Source organism: Tasmannia lanceolata, unplaced genomic scaffold (assembly GCF_043159265.1).
Source record: "Tasmannia lanceolata isolate RefF3 unplaced genomic scaffold, GAP_Taslan_0.1 ptg000004l, whole genome shotgun sequence".
NCBI classification, from domain to species: domain Eukaryota; kingdom Viridiplantae; phylum Streptophyta; class Magnoliopsida; order Canellales; family Winteraceae; genus Tasmannia; species Tasmannia lanceolata.
Genome location: NW_027518681.1, coordinates 3,484,621 through 3,504,021, shown reverse-complemented (window position 1 = coordinate 3,504,021; position 19,401 = coordinate 3,484,621). Strand labels below are relative to the sequence as shown.

General features: G+C 38.5%; 1 pseudogene; it reads right to left on the bottom strand.

The window, feature by feature from the left end:
• Positions 1-6,587: 6,587 nt before the first annotated feature.
• On the bottom strand, positions 6,588-7,513 carry LOC143875724 (zinc finger protein ZAT10 pseudogene; annotated as a pseudogene).
• Between the last annotated feature and the right edge of the window lie 11,888 nt (positions 7,514-19,401).

Genomic DNA, 19,401 nt, shown 5'->3' with positions numbered 1-19,401 from the left:
GGTACCCATTTCGGACCCCACCGAAATCCGAAATTTCGGCGGACTGAAATTTGGTATTTTGGCTCGAAATTTTGGACCGAAATTTTGTCACATTTTTAAAAAAAATTAAAAATGGCATTTAATCGAAATTTGGGACCAAAATTCCAAACTTTTACGAAATTTCAAATTTCGGTTTCAGTCCCCACCGAAATTTAAAACCATGGGTGGGCCTACCGTTTTACACATCATGTTTTGACGGTGTGGGACCGTCAATAAAAAATGAGGTGTTTCACCTCTCCCCATCTCAATCTTGTGAAACAACACGCAACAAGGTGCCTAATTAACACTAATTGTGGCTAGGCAATGTGGGGTTTTTATTCATTTATGATCCAAAAGCACATATCCTACTCTTAATACTCCCATTATACTCCTCTCTGTATTTGTGCTTGCTTACTAAGTAACCTTAATGCTGTCGACTTAGCTGTCTTGGACTCCATACCACCATGCCATCCACTAGTTGTTTTGCATTCTAGCTTGCCACGAAGTCTCCGCCCTAACATACCATGTCCACACCATATCCGCCTTCCAAAATCGGGCAAATTTATTTTAGGGAAGTGATAAATCCGCCCCTTTTGATGTACTTCTAGTCAGAAGGCTTCAATGGAGCTGATTGCCACGTACACTGCTCTGGGTGTCCCATTTACTCAAAAGGGGCGGATATGTCACTTCCCTCAGGGCCCGTTTGGATGCCGAGAAGAATTTGATTTGGATTTCTCACATTTGCAGCCCTTTTTGCATTGTAATTTGGATAGGATCAAATTCTTGGATTTCTAATTCAGCTGCGGACAGTGAAAAAAATCAGATTTCTAAGTTTGCCGTGGAAATAAGAAATTGGAAATCCAAAGATGTGGCAGTTTCCTTTACCCTCTTTGCTCCTCAACCTCTCCCCTCCACTAAGAAGTACCCCTTCCCCCTCTCTCTCTCCCTCAACATGAGCTGCCGGATCTATTCATTTTGAACTCAAACCTCAATTCCAAATCTAAATACAGAGTATGAGGTATCCAAACAGGCCCTTAGTTTATTGTGGTTTGAATATAGTGCAATTTTATATTTTACTGTCATTGGATCAAATATCAAAGGTGGCAAATCTTACATGACACCACGTAGATATAAATTAAGGCCCTGTTTGTATTGGGCTCAAATTTAGGGCCTAAGTGATTTTTTCCACTCTTCTCAAACATTTCCTCAATTTTTCAAACATTTGCCTTCACGGATAATTATAAATGGAGTCCCAACTTTGCAACACTTGGTACATGCAACAATTAAGCCCATATATATCACTAGATAAGAATGTTTTGGTAGGCTACGACCCCATTCGAATACAATTTAGTGCAGCGGCTTTGGTATATAGTTGGGCCCGCCTTGGTTTGATCCGAACTGTTCATTTAACGGGCCTTTCTTTGGGTGTCTTTTGGCTCAATAACCCCAATCATGCAATCTAAGGCCATGTTTGGCAACCAAGGTAATTTTTTCCATGTAATATTAGTTCATATATCAAGTTTTCAGAAAGTCGTAGACAGGGTGGGCAACAATATACATTGTTGGGACCCAGGTAAAACTCACCCTTAAAAGCTAGCCGTTAAGGGGATCCTTCAACCTGTCCGATGTGTGATCGTTTGCTTTCACGTGGAACCCCAACAATCTCTCCGTCCACGTGGAAGCAATGTGGACAATCTCACTCATCCACGTGGGTGACCGTGGGAACTAGGAGATCTTCTCTGAAGGATATTTCCATCTTCGGAGACTAAAACTGGTTTACCACGCCCCGGCTTTGATACCACTTGTTGGGACCCAGGTAGAACTCACCCTTAAAAGCTAGCTGTTAAGGGGAGGGTGTCCGAATCCTTATAAGCCCATCCACATCCTTCAACCTGTCAGATGTGGGATATTTTGCTTTCATGTGGAACCCCCAACAACGATCAGCTAATTGATGCAATTTTTGGGCAATAAGAGATCGAAAGCGAGGCTCCCAAATAGATGGTTTGGATCAATCAAAATTAGAACCCACTACAACAGGGAACCCACTTGGCTGTACATCAAGATGAAGTCGCCCCCTATTGAAGAATACCTCTCATCACTAGAAACATTGAACGCAAACAATACCACCGTTAGAGAGAGAGAGAGAGAGAGGCTTCTTGGGAGGAAGAATTGAAATTTGAAAAGGTCAGCTACTTTGGAAATGTTCATGTGTGTATACGTATACGTGTGTTTATGTTAGAGCTTCTCCTCATCTCCTTTGTGTATGACCCGCTCTGTCCTACCTCTGCTTGAGTCTTGGCTAGATATATAAATAAATAGTAAAAGCGATAACTCTCATGACCCATCTCTGCAATTATTTTTATGGAACAATTACCAATGGGAGACAAAATTTAGGCGGAATTATCAACAGGCCATGCTTTTTAGAAATTATCAACTAGGGACAAAAGAGGTCTTGTCATTAAAAGCTGGACGAAAATGCCCGTTTATTAAGCAACACGTTTTGCTTTTCCACTTTTCCCTCTTCTTTCCCTCTTTTTTTTTTTTACTTTTTTATTTTTAACTTTGTTTTTTTTACCTTACTAGTCATCTTCTTCATCATTTAGCCACCATTGGAAGCAGGAAAGCTCGAAAAATTGAAACGTGAGTTCATTCCCATCTATCTCTCTATATGTAGGTTTTGTTTTTCATTTATTTTAGAGTTTTACATTTCTCCTTCTCCCTTTCAATGGAGGATGAGGAAGATGAGTCGTAGGGTAAAAAGAAAAAAACGGTGAAAATAAACAAGTGAAAAAAAAAAAGGAAGTAAAAACGTGTTCATAAGGAACTTGATAAGCTCATTCGGAATTTGGTAACCCCACATTTTGCTTTTCCACTTTTCCCTCTTCTCTCTTCTTTCCCTCTTTTTTTTTTTTACTTTTTTTTTTTTAACTTTGTTTTTTTACCTTACCAGTCATCTTCTTCATCATTTAGCCACCATTGGAAGCATGAAAGCTCGAAAAATTGAAACGTGAGTTCATTCCCATCTATCTCTCTATATGTAGGTTTTGTTTTTCATTTGTTTTAGGGTTTTACATTTCTCCTTCTCCCTTTCAATGGAGGATGAGGAAGATGAGTCGTAGGGTAGAAAGAAAAAAACGGTGAAAATGAACGAGTGAAAAAAAAACAGGAAGTAAAAACGTGTTCATAAGGGACTTGATAAGCTCATTCGGAATTTGGTAACCCCACGTTTTGCTTTTCCACTTTTCCCTCTTCTCTCTTCTTTCCCTTTTTTTTTTACTTTTTTATTTTTAACTTTGTTTTTTTTACCTTACCAGTCATCTTCTTCATCATTTAGCCACCATTAGAAGCAGGAAAGCTCGAAAAATTGAAACGTGAGTTCATTCCCATCTATCTCTCTATATGTAGGTTTTGTTTTTCATTTGTTTTAGAGTTTTACATTTCTCCTTCTCCCTTTCAATGGAGGATGAGGAAGATGAGTCGTAGGGTAGAAAGAAAAAAACGGTGAAAATGAACGAGTGAAAAAAAAACAGGAAGTAAAAACGTGTTCATAAGGGACTTGATAAGCTCATTCGGAATTTGGTAACCCCACGTTTTGCTCTTCCACTTTTCCCTCTTCTCTCTTCTTTCCCTCTTTTTTTTTTTTACTTTTTTATTTTTAACTTTGTTTTTTTTACCTTACCAGTCATCTTCTTCATTATTTAGCCACCATTGGAAGCAGGAAAGCTCGAAAAATTGAAACGTGAGTTCATTCCCATCTATCTCTCTATGTGTAGGTTTTGTTTTTCATTTGTTTTAGGGTTTTACATTTCTCCTTCTCCCTTTCAATGGAGGATGAGGAAGATGAGTCGTAGGGTAGAAAGAAAAAAAAGGTGAAAATGAACGAGTGAAAAAAAACAGGAAGTAAAAACGTGTTCATAAGGGACTTGATAAGCTCATTCGGAATTTGGTAACTCCATTTTGATACTGGATAACGCCAACCCCAAAGACTTGAAAACCCCCTTTCAAAACTCCAGTACGCTCGGCCAGTTTTAAGAGACTTGATAAGCCCATTCGTAAATTGGTAAACCCATTTTGATACTAGATAACCCCAATCCCAAATACTTGAAAACCCCCTTCCAAAACTCTAGTACCCTCAGCCAATTTTCAGGGACTTGATAAGCCCATTCGGAAATTGGTAACCTCATTTTGATACTTGATAACCCCATTCTCATAGACTTGAAAACCCCCTTCCAAAACTCCAATACCCTCGGCCAATTTTCAAAGACTTGATAAGCCCATTCGGAAATTGGTAACCCCATTTTTTATACTAGATAACCCTAATCCCAGAGACTTAAAAAACCCCTTCCAAAACTCCAGTACCCTTGGCCAATCTTCAGGGACTTGATCACCCCATTCTGAAATTGGTAACCCCATTTTTTTATATTAGATAACCCCAGTCCTAGAGACTTGAAAACCCCCTTCCAAAACTCCAGTACCCTCGGCCAATTTTCAAGCACTTGATAAGCCCATTCGAAAATTGGTAACCCTACTTTTGAGAGTTACTAACCCCCTTCCAGAGAGTTGGTAAACCCCTTCTGCTACAAAACCCCCTGCTTATAGCAACTCTTCTAATAACAAAAGACATGGATGTTGTTTTCATTAAATGTGCTTCATGTATTACATTCCAATTTGTGTATTACAAAAAAAAAATTAAGTTAATAAAAAAATGTGTAGCCATCCATTCATGTATTACATCAACTTTTTCTTATACGGCCACTTGTCTTCCAAAAAAGTGAGTGAAGCCATCTATGCATTATCTCTAAAACACACCCTAAAATACAAACCGCTTAAACCCTAAACATGATAAATCAGAAACAGATGAATGAAAAATAGTGCAAAACCCTAAAAAAAAAGAAAAACAAAACCTAGATACAGAGAGATAGATAATAAGAACTAAACATTCAAGTTTTCAAAATTTGCCAGCAATAATGGTGGCTGAACAAGGAGGAAGATGACTAGTAGGGTAAAAAATAAAAAAAGGTGATAATGGAAACGTAAAAGAAGAGGGAAGAAGGAAAAAACAAGGTCAAAACGTGTTGTAAATGCCAAAGGGCATTTTCGTCCAGCTTTTACTGACAAGACCTCTTTTGTCCCTCGTTGATAGTTTTTGAAAAGCATGGGTCCTATTGATTAGGCTTGTCCCCTATTGGTAATCGGTCCATTTTAATTTGAAGGAAGACTTCTTATCTTAATTTCCCTTCAAATGAGTTGGCAGAGATGTGACTATATACTTACTGCCATGCTATCAAAAGTGTGAAAATAAGAAAAGCCCCCATGTTATTTATGGCCAATGTTCATGACTAAATCGTTTCTTAAACATATCTTCTTCTAACCTTTAATGGGGTCCCCTCCTTTTTTAAGTTCGCTAGACATTGCGTGTTCCAACACTTGTACCACATGTAGGATGCGTGTGTTGCTATAGAAAATATTATATAAATCCAAATGCGTGTGAGGGTTTGGATGATGACAACACAAAAGGGGTTAGCTCACGTATTAAATGAAAATGACTAGTTAACTAACCCATTGGATACGCTTGAAGTCTATCCTTTTGTTTCTAGGCATTTCTGTTAGGTAGCACAATATCCTGGATTTTGTAGGAGTTTTATGTGGTTTTTAGCTCCCAGGTCAGCAAAAGAATCAGGGGCTAGACTAATTGACTTCTCTTTCTGTTGTGACATAGCATACTAGCAAACTGCTAGCAAAAAAAGATGGTTTTTTGCTAGTAGAATCTTAAGATTGATGCTCTCTCTATACTATCCTCTATATCTATATTGGTAATGACACCTCCTATCACTACTCTACAAGGTAAACTACAAGGAGATTAGTTGACTTGTCTCCTCCATGTTGACTACTTAATTTAGTTTTAATTCACCACTACTCTAGGAGGTAACTACCTTCAACCAAACAAAAGGAAGCTTCCATGACAAATGGCAGCATTATTATAGTTGTACCTCTCACACTTGCTTGAGACTTAGCTGTTGGGTTTGATTTTGCTACCCTTAGTTTTAGTAAGTCGGCAAGATATAAAATAATACGCAACGATAAGCATGGAAAAAGTCCTACACTAAAAAGATGCCGAGTAGTAGTTTCAAACTTCAAACCACTTGTTCTCTTTTGCTTTCCCTCTTATATCCAAGGTTTAAAATTTCGGTTTCGGTACCGGTCGGTCGAAATCTGGTACTTGATCCGAAACTAATATTTTATTCAATATTAAATTTTGGCAGAAATTACTGAAGTTTCGGTCCAAACTTCGGAGAAATATTAAATTAATATTAAAAAAAACATTTTTTGGGTCAAATTTCGAAAAAACCAAAATTTCAGCTGAAATTTCGGCCGAGATAAATGACCGTTTCGGGTTTAAGCTGAAATTTCGGCCGAGATAAATGACCGTTTCGGGTTTACTCAATTTCGGTGTCGGTCTCCACCAAATTTCGGATTTCGGTCGAAATTTAAAACCATGTTATATCCTTCGAGCTAAAGAAAATAAAGTACCCACCTCATTGTCATCACTTTAAGTTGGAAAATAAACATGAAAATAAATAAATAATTCATTAATTAATAACCACTTTCAAACATGAGAGAATTTCACAAAGAATAAATGATTCTCTGTACAAAGATCAAGGAAAATACCTAAAAAGAGAAGCCAAAAATAAAAAAAATAAATAAACCCATGAGAGAAGATCTAACTATTCTCTCCTTTTGTTACAAATTAAAAAGAACCCATCTCAGCTTGAGTCAAAAGACGGGCTTTCTTCAAAGGATGAGGGCTTTCCACCTCATCATCACCGGAAATATGAAAACCCGGCCAAAATTCAGGCAAGGCAGGCAAATTCAGGTCGAAATCCCGGTGGCTAGAAGTGGGCCCCTCTGAAGAAGACACCCCACCCTCATAGTGACAACGCTTATGCCCACCTAGAGCCTGGCCCGAGGCAAATGACTTGTGGCAAATTGAGCACTCGTGGGCCCTACCACCGGAGGTGGTGGTGGTGGTGGTCGTTGTGGAATGCTCTTCTAGGGTTGCGGCGAGTTTCCGGTGACTCGCTTTGTGACCTCCTAGGGCTTGATATGAAGCAAAGGCCTTGTTACAAACAGAACATTTGTAGGAGAGTTTTAGAAGAGGTGGGGGTGGTGGTGGTGGAGAGTGCGAGTGTGAGATGGGACGAGCGGTGGTAGCACCTCCACGAGCGAGCATAATAAGACAAAGAGCGAGACACTCTTCTTCAGTGGGTGAGTTTTCGAGACGAGAGCGTTTGGAACGTTTTCGCTTCATCCATGGTTCAAGGAAGTTGAGGTTAACGTCGTTAGAGGGGAAAGAGGGAACGGTAGAGAGAGGTGAGTTTAAAGCTTCGAGTGCCATTGAATTTCTGACGGAAAAGTTAACGGAAGTTTAGATTGATTGAGAGAAGAAAGGTAAGAAGGTTGAGTTTGGTGAGTGGGGAGAGTGTGGAGTGGAGGGGTTTATAAAGGAGGGGGTTTGGGGTTGGAAGTTGCGTGAGAGGTGGGAAGGAGGAAAAATGGGGGGTCAAAATTGGTGGGTATTTGGGGTTTTAACTTTTAAGTGGTCACACCACGTTTAGTAGAGTGGGTTTTTGTGGGGTAGAGAGAAAGTATAGAGAAAGAGAGATTACATATAGAAAGAGAGTCAATGAAGAGGGTGAGTACTGGTAGTGACTGATTCCAAGTCAAAAGATGGTGGTTTAGTGAACCTTTCTGGTTCATGAATGTAAAGTTAGGGAGGTTGATTTTTTCATGAATGTAAAGTTAGGGGGGTTGATTTTTCTAAGGGCACACCTTTTCTTTCTTTTTTTCTGTTTAGAAGACTTTCTAGAATGGCACGGCTTCTTCGTGGAAACCCTCCACGTTGGCAACACGTGATTCTCACCCCAATCCTCTATATTTGTGTTGCTTGCGTGTTAAGTAAAGGGAGAAGAGAAGTTGTGTGTAGGGCCACCGCGGTAGAGATTTAGATGGTCCTTTTGGAAATTAGTGGGACCCACCTTTAGCTGGTGGGAGTGGGACCGCCTCATACTACTGACTTGTAATGATATTTGGATTTTGGACGAGTGAAATACAAGGTTTCCTGCCATTAGTTCTCAAGCAATAGTGATGCTGCCCGGGCCCACTTTTTTGTTTTTGTTTTAGACCCATTCAAGAAGTCGGGTGGGTCCCATTGTTAGCTCTACTTGCAAGTTGCAACCCAGAAATTTCACGGTGGGCCCTATTAATTTACTTCAAGAGACTCAGGGGACCACCTTAATTAGTAATCTCGTGGACCCCATCTCTCTGTCTCTGCATGACGTGTGGTGATGAGTGTGCTTCCGTAGTGTGTGAAATAGAGAAGTGGGAGTCCGTTGAACAACTTATTATGTGGACTGTAGACCGAATTCAAGGAGAAAAGTCATTGGGTGACTCTTCAATGGCCAGATGGTTAGCCCGCCATGCTTGAGAATTACAATTTGTTGACTCTATGATTGCGTGACGCTCTTCGGCAATGGCCTAACCAGATACACACACATGGGATGTTTGCATGCTCTATTTATTTGGACTATTGGTCCAGTAGGCCTAATTTTAAGTGGGCCCAAGATCTTGTTGATCGATTGATCCTAATCGTTGATTTGAGAAGTTTTTAAGGTCTGCTATGATAGTCTATAAAGACCTTCCAACTGTCCACATTCGGAAGATTAAAAAATTCATTGAATTGATGGATTTAATAGTTAAGCAATTTGAACGTGTAGAATCGTATGCAAGTAAGTAGATAAACACACCTACTCTCTTAAGAGTTCTAAACGGTGTGAGAGTTTAGGTGCAACTGCATTTCTCTTGAAAGTTAAATGGATGAGGACTGAGGAGCCTTTCTTTATTTTGGCATGGTCATATCCAGATGGGTTTTATAGGGTATTAATTAAAGGAGAGTAGTTAGAAGAAACAAAACCACTCTAGTTATTGTATTTACGAGTGATGCATGTGATCCTCTACCGGTACTTCGAAGGTCAATCATACTCCTTAATTACTCCTTAGATTAAGGGATCTTCCTTTGTAGTTGTTTGAGAAAATCCATCGAGCAAAATCCGATCCGATCGTGAACAAATAAACAGAATAGTCATGAAAAGGGAAACAAGTTACAAGATGCACACGAGATTTTACATTGTTCGTCCAAGATGTCTCCATCTACAGGCGAGAACACAATCTTCAACTATAAGAAAACAAAATACGAGAATGACAACATGATCAATCCGAAACCCGAAAACTGCAACCCTTCGATTGAGAAAGACAGTCAACTTTAGACCTCCGTATTCTTCAAAAGTAATGACCGTGTTCTTTCGAACCCTTCTTTCAAAATTTGTTGCAAGAGAAAATCCCAATAAGATTCTCTCTCTCTCTCTCTCTCTCTCTCTCTCTCTCCATGTCGCATGCCAAGAAAGATCCTCTCTTTTGCAGCAATCTCTTTCCCAAAAATCTCCACCTCATCTTTTTTTTGCCAGCTGCTTGAAGATTGTATGTTGATGTTGCTACCAATTTGTTGTCATCGCAAACCACCATTGGCCTTCTGAATTATCAGCTACATACCCGCGAACTATCCTGGTTTGGACTTTATCTAACTCAATCAACATGGCCAATGCACATGTCTAGCTGCCAACCAGTTGACTCACACAACCATGGAGAGAGATCTATCTATATTTCATCCCTATTGCAGTAATTTTCACCTTCGCTGGCAACCTAGAAACTCGATCTCTGCAATATTTGTGAAAGAGACTAGTTCAACCACTCTCTATTCCACAAAGTCCTCTATCTCGAACGCTCTTATATGGCCACACCAAGAGGCAATGCCTAATGTTGTAGCAATGTCCATACATCCCATGTTGGAAGTTACTAAAAGTTTTGAGTATCTAAACTTAAAAGTTTCCTTTGAATTTGGATTCTCTAGAACATAGATTGCCATGTTTAGAGTTACTGAAGTTGTACGGCCTTGCATATTTAGTAATCTTTCATGTTCATAGGGAAATCCCTTGAGATAAGAAACGTTTGGAAGAGGAAAGTTAATTCAATTACACTTGCTAATTGGAGTGTAAAATAGCCAAACGAATTGGGTTATAAATAGAAATTCTATGGGAGCTTTTTGCCTATGAAAAGACCCTTGGTCCCTCTTTCTACACACTATGAACTTGAGAGCAATCGAGAGATTGAAAGTCTGCTCGAAGAAAGCTTTCCCATAGACCGAATGGTGTGCAAAGAAAGAGAAGAACAAAGGGGCATTTCTAGGCCTTCATTGTGCTTAGAAATGATCGAAGACTCGTTGGATTTCAAGCTTCAAAGTGGTAGTCACGGTGAAATGTACATCAAACCCATCTCGTTGAATTCAAGTTTTTCTTTGTTTTTCATTGCCAAAGATCCAAAGTGATCATCAAGTAATGTTTTAGAATAACATTACTTTTGGCTGATGCACACCTTGTGCAACATCCCTTTTGGCTGGATTATACAGGGAGAAAGCATGCCCTATGGGCGGCTCTACAAGACCTCTGTCTTGCGTAGGTGATTGAAGTCACCTAGACACGCTCATGACCAATTGTCCGTCCTATAAGATGTATTGCAATGCTAAGGTTTGATCTATAAATAAACCTATAAAAAAGGTTTCCATAAATAAGGTTCAACATTGTTCCATATGTACGATGAAGGTTGAAACCCAACCAACAGAACACTATCCTTAGCCCCTACCTCGACCAGGAAAGCTAAACTCTTTCTAGCTAGATAAATCATAGCCAACACACAAAGCATGATTAGGGCACCTGCGAGGTATACTAAGCTTCTCAATTGAACCTCGCGAGTCGCGTGCATGCATGCTCGGTACCCAAATGGCTCCCACATGGTTCTTCAGCTGTCCATTGAAGTTCTTACCCATAACTCGTTGAGCCTAAGGGGTAGAGCTAGCAACAACCTGTACACACTATTGAAACAGTACCAAATTCGAATGCCAAATACCAATAAGAAAAAAAGTACCTATAATAGCTAACCCATTTCTCACAATTTGTATAGAAAAACTCCAAAAAGAAAGTTTGTTGTGAAATACCCCTTTAAAATAGTGATCGGCAATTTCAGTGGTGAACCAAATCGAAGCGAACAAACACAAGCAATCACAAAAAGACACAAAGATTTACGTGGTCCGGCAAAGCCTACATCCATGACAGAGGCGACGAGAAGATCCACTATAAGAACAAGAGATTACAAGAGCGTATCAGCATCTCTTAATCCAACCCACAAGAAATCCTAGTACACCCTTTTTCCCCTGTTGAGCTCCCAACCCTCCTCTCAAAGACAAGACAACGAAAATAAGCCATAAAACCCCTTTATATAAAGTGGGCCATAACATGCTTAAATCGGGGCCAAAACACTTACAACGGGCCGGGCCAATAAACTGGCCGCATCCAGGTCACACACAATATTTTGGACCCTAACCGGCCAACTCAACAAAGTCAATATTATGCTCCTTCCTAAAGGGCATGTTAGCCCAAGGGTTCAACAAGTACTCCCATTGAAATGTTTTGATGATTAACAAACTCAATTTGTTATAAAATAAAAGTTTTATACACTAATGATTTCCATTGGCAAAGTTATGATGTTCACAGCGTAGCATCCTCAAGAGTGCATGACAAACGGCAAATCATTCAAGCTCAAAGCGATATCAAAGGCATGAAGAAGGCATCACCATCTCAAAGGTATTCAAAGACAAGGTTGAACTCTAGCCTAACAAGAATGGTAATCAACTCAAAAGTTCAAGCTTGGCTCAAGCATCAATGGAGCTGAGTGAAGACATGTCAAAGCCTCTATAAGGTGCCAACAAGATTGAAGACCAAGTAAATTTAGAATGTAAATGGTCCTTCATGTATAATCTAGGTCTATGGCACAAATGAGAGTTAAAATCAAACTAAGTAGAACTTAATGGGTTTGTGAATGTTCATAGTGGTGTCCCAACATTGTTGGACCCTCATGACATTCTATTTAACTTGATAAATTAAAGTTCCAAAAGCCCAAACAAAGACAGCAAAAATATAAGAAAAAATATGCTGTTCGTAGGCTTCTCGGAACTCCGAGAAAATTCTCGGAGCTCCGAGAATGGTTCCAGGTTAAAAAATAATAATGACTCGGAGCTCCGAGCCCGGAGTCCGAGAAGACCGTTGGGGAGCTTAAAAATTGTGTATTTTTCTCCCCTCTATATATATGAACCTTGGGACTCTTGGAACACCATCTAAAGAGTTTACAAATATTTTAAGAGCACTAAAAGGCATTCATTCTCCTTCTCCTCAAGATCTTCACTCTCAATCTCTCTCTTGTGCCATTTACCTTAGATTATTCTTGAGAGACTTTAGGAGTTTCATTTGTTCATCTTGTTCTTGTGAGAGTGAGTGAGCTTTACTTGTAAATTAGCCTATCTAGAGGCAAGCAAGCGAAAACCTTTCATCTTCTTTGTATTTGGCACGAAGGGCGCCGTAGAAGACCCTTGGAGCTTGAAGCTCGATTTGTACAAGGCGGAAGGAACGTCGTATTTAAGTTCCTTGGAGAAGATAGTGGAATCCTCAAGGAGAGTAACTTGAGAAGAGTGGAGTAGGTCTTGAACTAAGACCGAACCACTATAAAAATCCTTGTGTCAAAGCTTCTTTGTCTCTTCACCTCTTCTCTTGTGGTAAGCTTTTTACTATTGCTTTAAATATTATTTTTGATTTCATATTCAATCTAAAACTAGTGCAATCTAAGTTTTCAAAATCCTTAAAATTTGAAAAGAAACCCAATTCACCCCCTCTTGGGTTGCTAAGTGGAATTTCACTTGGTATCAGAGCATAGGCTCTTACATAGGATTTCACTTTGAAAACCTACAAGGAAAAGATCCAAATGGCAACCTTTTCTCATAGCAATAAGGGGCAATCCACTACTAGACATCTCTTCTTCAATGGCTCAAACTATCCATATTGGAAAGCTAGAATGAAAGTATTTTTGAAATCTTTAGATTTTGATGTTTGAAGAAGTATCCAAAATAGATATAAAGAACCTAGTGTTGATATGGAACTATGGGATGAAAATGAAAGAAAAGAGTCCACTATCAATGCAAAAGCAATGAACGCCTTGATTTGTACCTTATCTCCCGAGGAGTTCAATCGAGTTTCTACTCTTGAAACCGCTAAGGTGATTTGGGATATGCTAGAGATAGCTCATGAATGGACAAATCAAGTGAAAGAGTCCAAGATGAATCTTCTCTTTAGAGAGTATGAACTATTCATGATGGACCCTAATGAAATCATTGCCGAAATGCATACTAGGTTCACAAACATAACAAATGGGTTGAGATCATTAGGTAAACAATTGTCTAGCAAGGACTTAGTTACCAAAATACTTAGGTCATTACCTAAAGATTGGGATCCCAAGGTCACCGCCATTTAAAAAGCAAAAGACGTATAAAAAATGGGCTTAGAAGACTTAATAGGATCCTTAATAACTTTTGAAATGGTGTTAAAAGGAAGAGAAACCTTAAACAAAAAGGAAAGGCATAGCTTTTAAAGCAAGAGTTGAGAGTGAAGAGGAAGAGAGTGAAGAAGACACACAAGATGATCTTGCTCTCTTCACCAAGAGATTCAAGAAATTTCTCAAGTTCAAGAGAGGAGGAAACTCTAGCCAAGGAAGAAATAGGCCTTCAAGCAAAGAGGAGATGAGATGCTATAAGTGCAACAAGGTTGGTCATATAAGGCCAAATTGCCCACTCATCAACAACAATGACAAGGATAAGAAGAATAGAAGAAATGGCAAAAAGGCTTTGTGTGCGGCGGCTTGGGATGAAGGGAATGCTTCATCCGAAAATGAATCAAACGGAAAGGATGAAGACAACCTTTGCTACATAGGACTCGCCGATGTGACACAAGATATCTCTATATCCGAGGTAAATGATGTTGATGATATGTCTCATGAACTAATATTTGCTTGTGAAAAACTTCATGAAAATTTGGATTTACAACTTGCCAGAAACAAAACAATGAAAAAGTCCTTACAAGATATAACTAGGGATTTTGGGTTCTTGAAAAAGGAATTCGATTTGCAAACCAATACAAGTGAAAAATTGATTTTGGAAAACAAAGCTTTGAATAAAGAAGTAGACAAATTAATCTTTGAAAACAAAAGCTTGAAAGAGCAAAATGAGAAACTTGTTTTGAAATGCAAAGAACTTGATTTAACATTTAGAAAATTCTCATGTGGCAAAAACAAACTAGATGAAATTCTTGAAAATAAGCTTGTCTCTCTAGAAAAAAATGGTCTTGGTTACCAACCACTTTCTAAAGGAGAAGCCTCATTCAAAAATAAGTTTATAATGAATTCCTCCCACATCCATGCTAACACTAGTGCTTTTATTCCTACTTGTCACTATTGTAGTAGAATAGAACACTTAAGGTTTGCATGCAATGTTAAGAAAAGCATCTAAATTTATGTGGGTTAGAAAAGATGAGCTTTATGATGTTGCTAACCTTGAAGGACTCAAGAAAAAGTGGGTACCTAAAACTTCAACATGAGCTTTGGTTCTTGTAGGTGTGCTTGAAAGGAAAACCCTCAAAGGACAATTGGATAGCGGTTGCTCAAGGCACATGACGGGAGACGTAACCAAGTTCGCCTTTGTCTCCATGAGTCATCAAGGAAATGTCACATTTGGGGATGATACAAGAAGCAAAATCATCGGTGAATGTACCATTAAAATTAAGGACATTAAAGTTGAACATGTTTTGCTCGTTGATGGTCTTTCATTTAATTTGATAAGCATTAGTCAACTATGTGATCTTGGTCACAAAGTTCTTTTTGAAAAAGATAGATGTAAGATTTTGAAGGATAAAAATAATGAAGTTGAATTTGTTGCATATAGAGATGGCAATATATATTCATTAGCATTAGAAGACCTTGAAAATCAAAACATCCAATGTCTCTCCGCCATGGATGATAACCCTTGGTTATGGCATAGGAGACTTGCTCATGCTCATATGGATTTGATTTCAAGATTATCTTCTAAGAATCTGTGAGAGAGTTACCTAAACTCAAATACATTAGAGATAAAGTTTGTAGTGCTTGCATTCATGGAAAACATGCTAAAGACTCTTTTAAAACCATAAGTGTATTATCTACCTCTTGTCCACTACAACTCCTTCACATGGACCTATTTGGTCCCATGAAGACTCGTAGTAGAGGAGGCAGTAGATATGTATATGTGATTGTTGATGACTACTCTAGGTTCACTTGGGTGTTATTCTTAACTAGTAAAGATGAAACCTTCAAGAAATTTGTCAACTTGTGCAAGCGAATTCAAAATGAACAAGGGGTTTTTATACATGAAATTAGAAGTGATCATGGAACCGAGTTTGAGAATATTGAGTTTGATACCTTTTGTAATGAAAATGGAATCAAGCACAATTTCTCGGCTCCAAGAACTCCCCAACAAAATGGGGTAGTTGAAAGGAAAAATAGATCACTTATTGAAATGGCTAGAACCATGTTAAATGAGCACAATGTTCCAAGAAACTTTTAGGAGGAAGCCGTTCACACGGCTTGCTATATTTTAAATAGAGTGCTCATTAGACCTCACCTTAACAAAACACCTTATGAACTATGGAGTGGAACACCCCCCAAAGTTAGCTATTTCAAAGTTTTCGGTTGTAAATGTTTTATATTAAACATGAAAGACACCTTGCACAAGTTTGATTCAAAATCCGATGAAGGTATCTTCTTAGGCTATTCAACCCATAGTAAAGCTTATAGAATCTATAACAAAAGAACTCAAATTGTGGAAGAATCCGTGCATGTCAAATTTGATGAGTCATTTGAACCTCCTAAAGTCATTAATGAAGATGATGACAGTGTCAATCTTCTAGAGTCTCATAGTCAAGTAGAGTCCATTGTTCAACCCTTAGAAAATCTTGATTTAGAAGGTCAACCTATAGAAGAACTTAAAGTAGAAGGTCTTCCCAAATATAGTAGAATCATGTCTAGTCACCCTTCTACTCAAATCATAGGTGAAACCTCACAAGGAGTTAAGACAAGATCTCACTATAGGAATGTTTGTGCCCACATGGCCTATATCTCCCAAATAGAACCCAAGTCCATAAAAGAAGCTGAAAATGATGAATTTTGGATGATTGCTATGCAAGAGGAACTAAACCAATTTGAGAGAAACCAAGTATGGAGGCTAGTTCCTAGGCCTAGTGATCATCCGGTTATTGGGACTAAATGGGTGTTTAGAAACAAACTCGATGAGCATGGAGATATTCAAAGGAATAAAGCTAGATTAGAAGCCCAAGGTTACAACCAAGAGGAAGGTATCGATTATGATGAGACCTTTGCTCCGGTTGCTAGATTGGAAGCCATAAGGATGCTACTTGCATTTGCATCCCACAAAAACTTTAAGTTGTATCAAATGGATGTGAAGAGTGCATTCCTAAATGGGTATATTATGGAGGAAGTTTATATTGAACAACCTCCCGATTTTGAGGATTCCAAATACCCTAATCACGTATATAGGTTGGACAAAGCCTTGTATGGTTTAAAGCAAGCTCCTAGAGCTTGGTATGAGAGGCTTAGGGCCTGTTATCAATGAATGTAAGGAGGAACTTACTAACGAGTGATTGTGATAGTCATGTGGCGTATATGACACGACATTGACGATTAAATTTTAATTGTTCAAATATCTATCAACAAGACTGCTTTTTCACTAGTAGACATTAAATACAGTCCGACCCGCACTCCATGCTAGATACTAGACACAACCGTCTCATCTTCCATCGAAGGATGATAGGTCCCAGAAATTAAGATTTTCAATCTTTTGGGAGATGATAGTTCACATCCAGTGGCAGACTATAACCTTTTTTACATGTAAAAGGGGTGCGAATCATCCTACAAGGGGTGCGAATTTATCATCGCCCTTCTCTTATCCTTTTCATAGGAGTGAGAGTCGTCCACAGGAGATGTCCTTTCATTTTCAGTTGGGTCCCATATGCTTTTACTAGTCATAAGCCATCAACGAGGGAATAACTAGCTAAATATTTTATAAAATAGTACTTACTGAATTTTATTAAAAGTTAAAATTTAACCATAAGGAATTAAAAAACCTAAAATACCTTTCCTTTTAAGTTTTGTCATTTCGTCTCTTCCCTTTTATCTTCGAGTTTGAGATAAAGATCCGCTACATCTGCTTGGTCCCATCCTGCTAGTTGGCACTTGTTTTTGCTCTGCCCCATACAAATTTTGTATAACTCAACAAATAGGAAATTTATTATGAAAACATAGTTCTAAATTTTAAATATGATGTTTGTGCTTAGATATGAGTATTTTTTTTAAAAAGTCGGTCCGGCTTTGTTCGAAGACCCAAACCCTTAATATGGATTACCCTAACATAAATATGTTATGCCTCAATAATCATCTCCACAGGATGATCCTAACCCCGGATCAACAGAACGACGACATTACAGAAAATGATACAGATTGGAGGATTAGGATCATCCTAAGGGGATGAATTTTGGGGCACAGGGTGACCCAAACGAATTATTTATATGTAGAGGAATGATAGATGCAAGGAACCCCTTGGATAAAGAGCTGGAAACACTTATCCAATTTTCCTTCTTTTTCATTGTTTGATTTTATATGAAAAAAATAACTTGAACCTGTTCAATTTTTGGTGAAAAACAAACTTTCAATTTATGATGTATTTTTCTAAACAAGCCGTAACCATATCATTTTCCTCTATTTTCCTTAATGGAGAGAATCCCTGCAATCCGAACAGAGCCTATATTCAAGCAAATCCTAACGGTCACTTTTTGTGGATGATCCATTGGTAGGTTTTGACGGGATTAGTATCATGGACAGCTCTGTAGTTTTTTGACGGTCTAGATTGAACAAAAGTGTCGTTGATCTAATTCTCATTTTGTAATATATATACCTGCATCTTCTTTAAATAAATAGAAAATACATAAATAAAGGTTACACAAAATGATAATGAGTGTGAGACCTACCATCCTTTAATTATTGATGAGTGATTTAGAGTGTGAGGCACGCAGTAGAAGAGAAGAGACGACCTAGATTGACCAAAAGTGTCTTTGATCTAATTCTCATTTAGAGTGTGAGCCACGCAGTGGAAGTATTCTCTTGACTCTCATGTTACACGGATAGAAAAAGAGACGACCTTTCCTGTCACAGTTTTGGGTCTCACTCTTTATGAGATGTCACTATTATTATGCGTTTTTCCCTTATTTGTGAGCTCAGCTTCTACTTTAGACATTTGGACGGTCCAAATTTATGAACGGTGAGGTTGCGAAGACTGGGAAGACTTTGGATCCACCTTCCACCTTTCCTTCTCTCTCTCTCTCTCTCTCTATATATATATATATATATATATATATATATATATATATATATATTGGATCCACCTCCCACCTTTCCTTCTCTCTCTCTCTCTCTCTCTCTCTCTCTATATATATATATATATATATATATATATATATATATATATATATATATATGTTTAAGCTTAGAGTGAAACTACAACCGAGCTTTTAGTAAAACTCACTCAATTGGTACCCATAGCCCACTTCATTTCAAGGGGGAGTCGGTACCATCACCCTTAATTAAGATACCTAAACCCTTGGCCATGTGCCATCATCTAAACCTTCGGTAAGTCATATGTGTAATTCATGCATTGGATCATGGTTTGTACTTGCAATGTCACATATATCTATCTGTCTATGTGTATGTGTGTAACTATGTCCTCCTTACATTTAAAAAAAAAAAAAAAACTCTCGGAACTCCAAGATTTTGTCTCGGAACTCCGAGAATATTGGCAGAGGGCACTTAGAAAGGTTCTCGGAACTCCGAGATTTCGTCCAAGTGGTCCTCGGAGCTCCGAGACAATTTCTCGGAACTCCGAAACTCGGGCCAGTAGAAAAAAAAATCGTGTATTCTCGGAACTCCGAGAATCGGGCCAGGAGCGTTATAACCCTGGACCCGGTTCGTTTTTTCTTACTTTTCTTCTCTTCTTTCCCTCTTCCTTCCACGTCTCTTCAAACCCTAACTCTATTTTCCTTGTTTTTCTTCATTTTCTCCCTACATCTTCCTCCAAAACCCTCTTCTTCCTTCTAAATCCCTCTCTTCTTCCTAAAACCCAAGTTTTTTCCATTCAAACCCTAGGATTTCACCCCTTTTTCATTTTTTCTTTCCTCCTTTCTCTATTTCTCCTTTTTCTCCTCCATTTTAGGGCTATTTCTCTATTTTTTTAACACATTATTTTTCTCTCCACCTACATTTCCTCTCACCATGCCTCCTAAAATAAAAAATCTC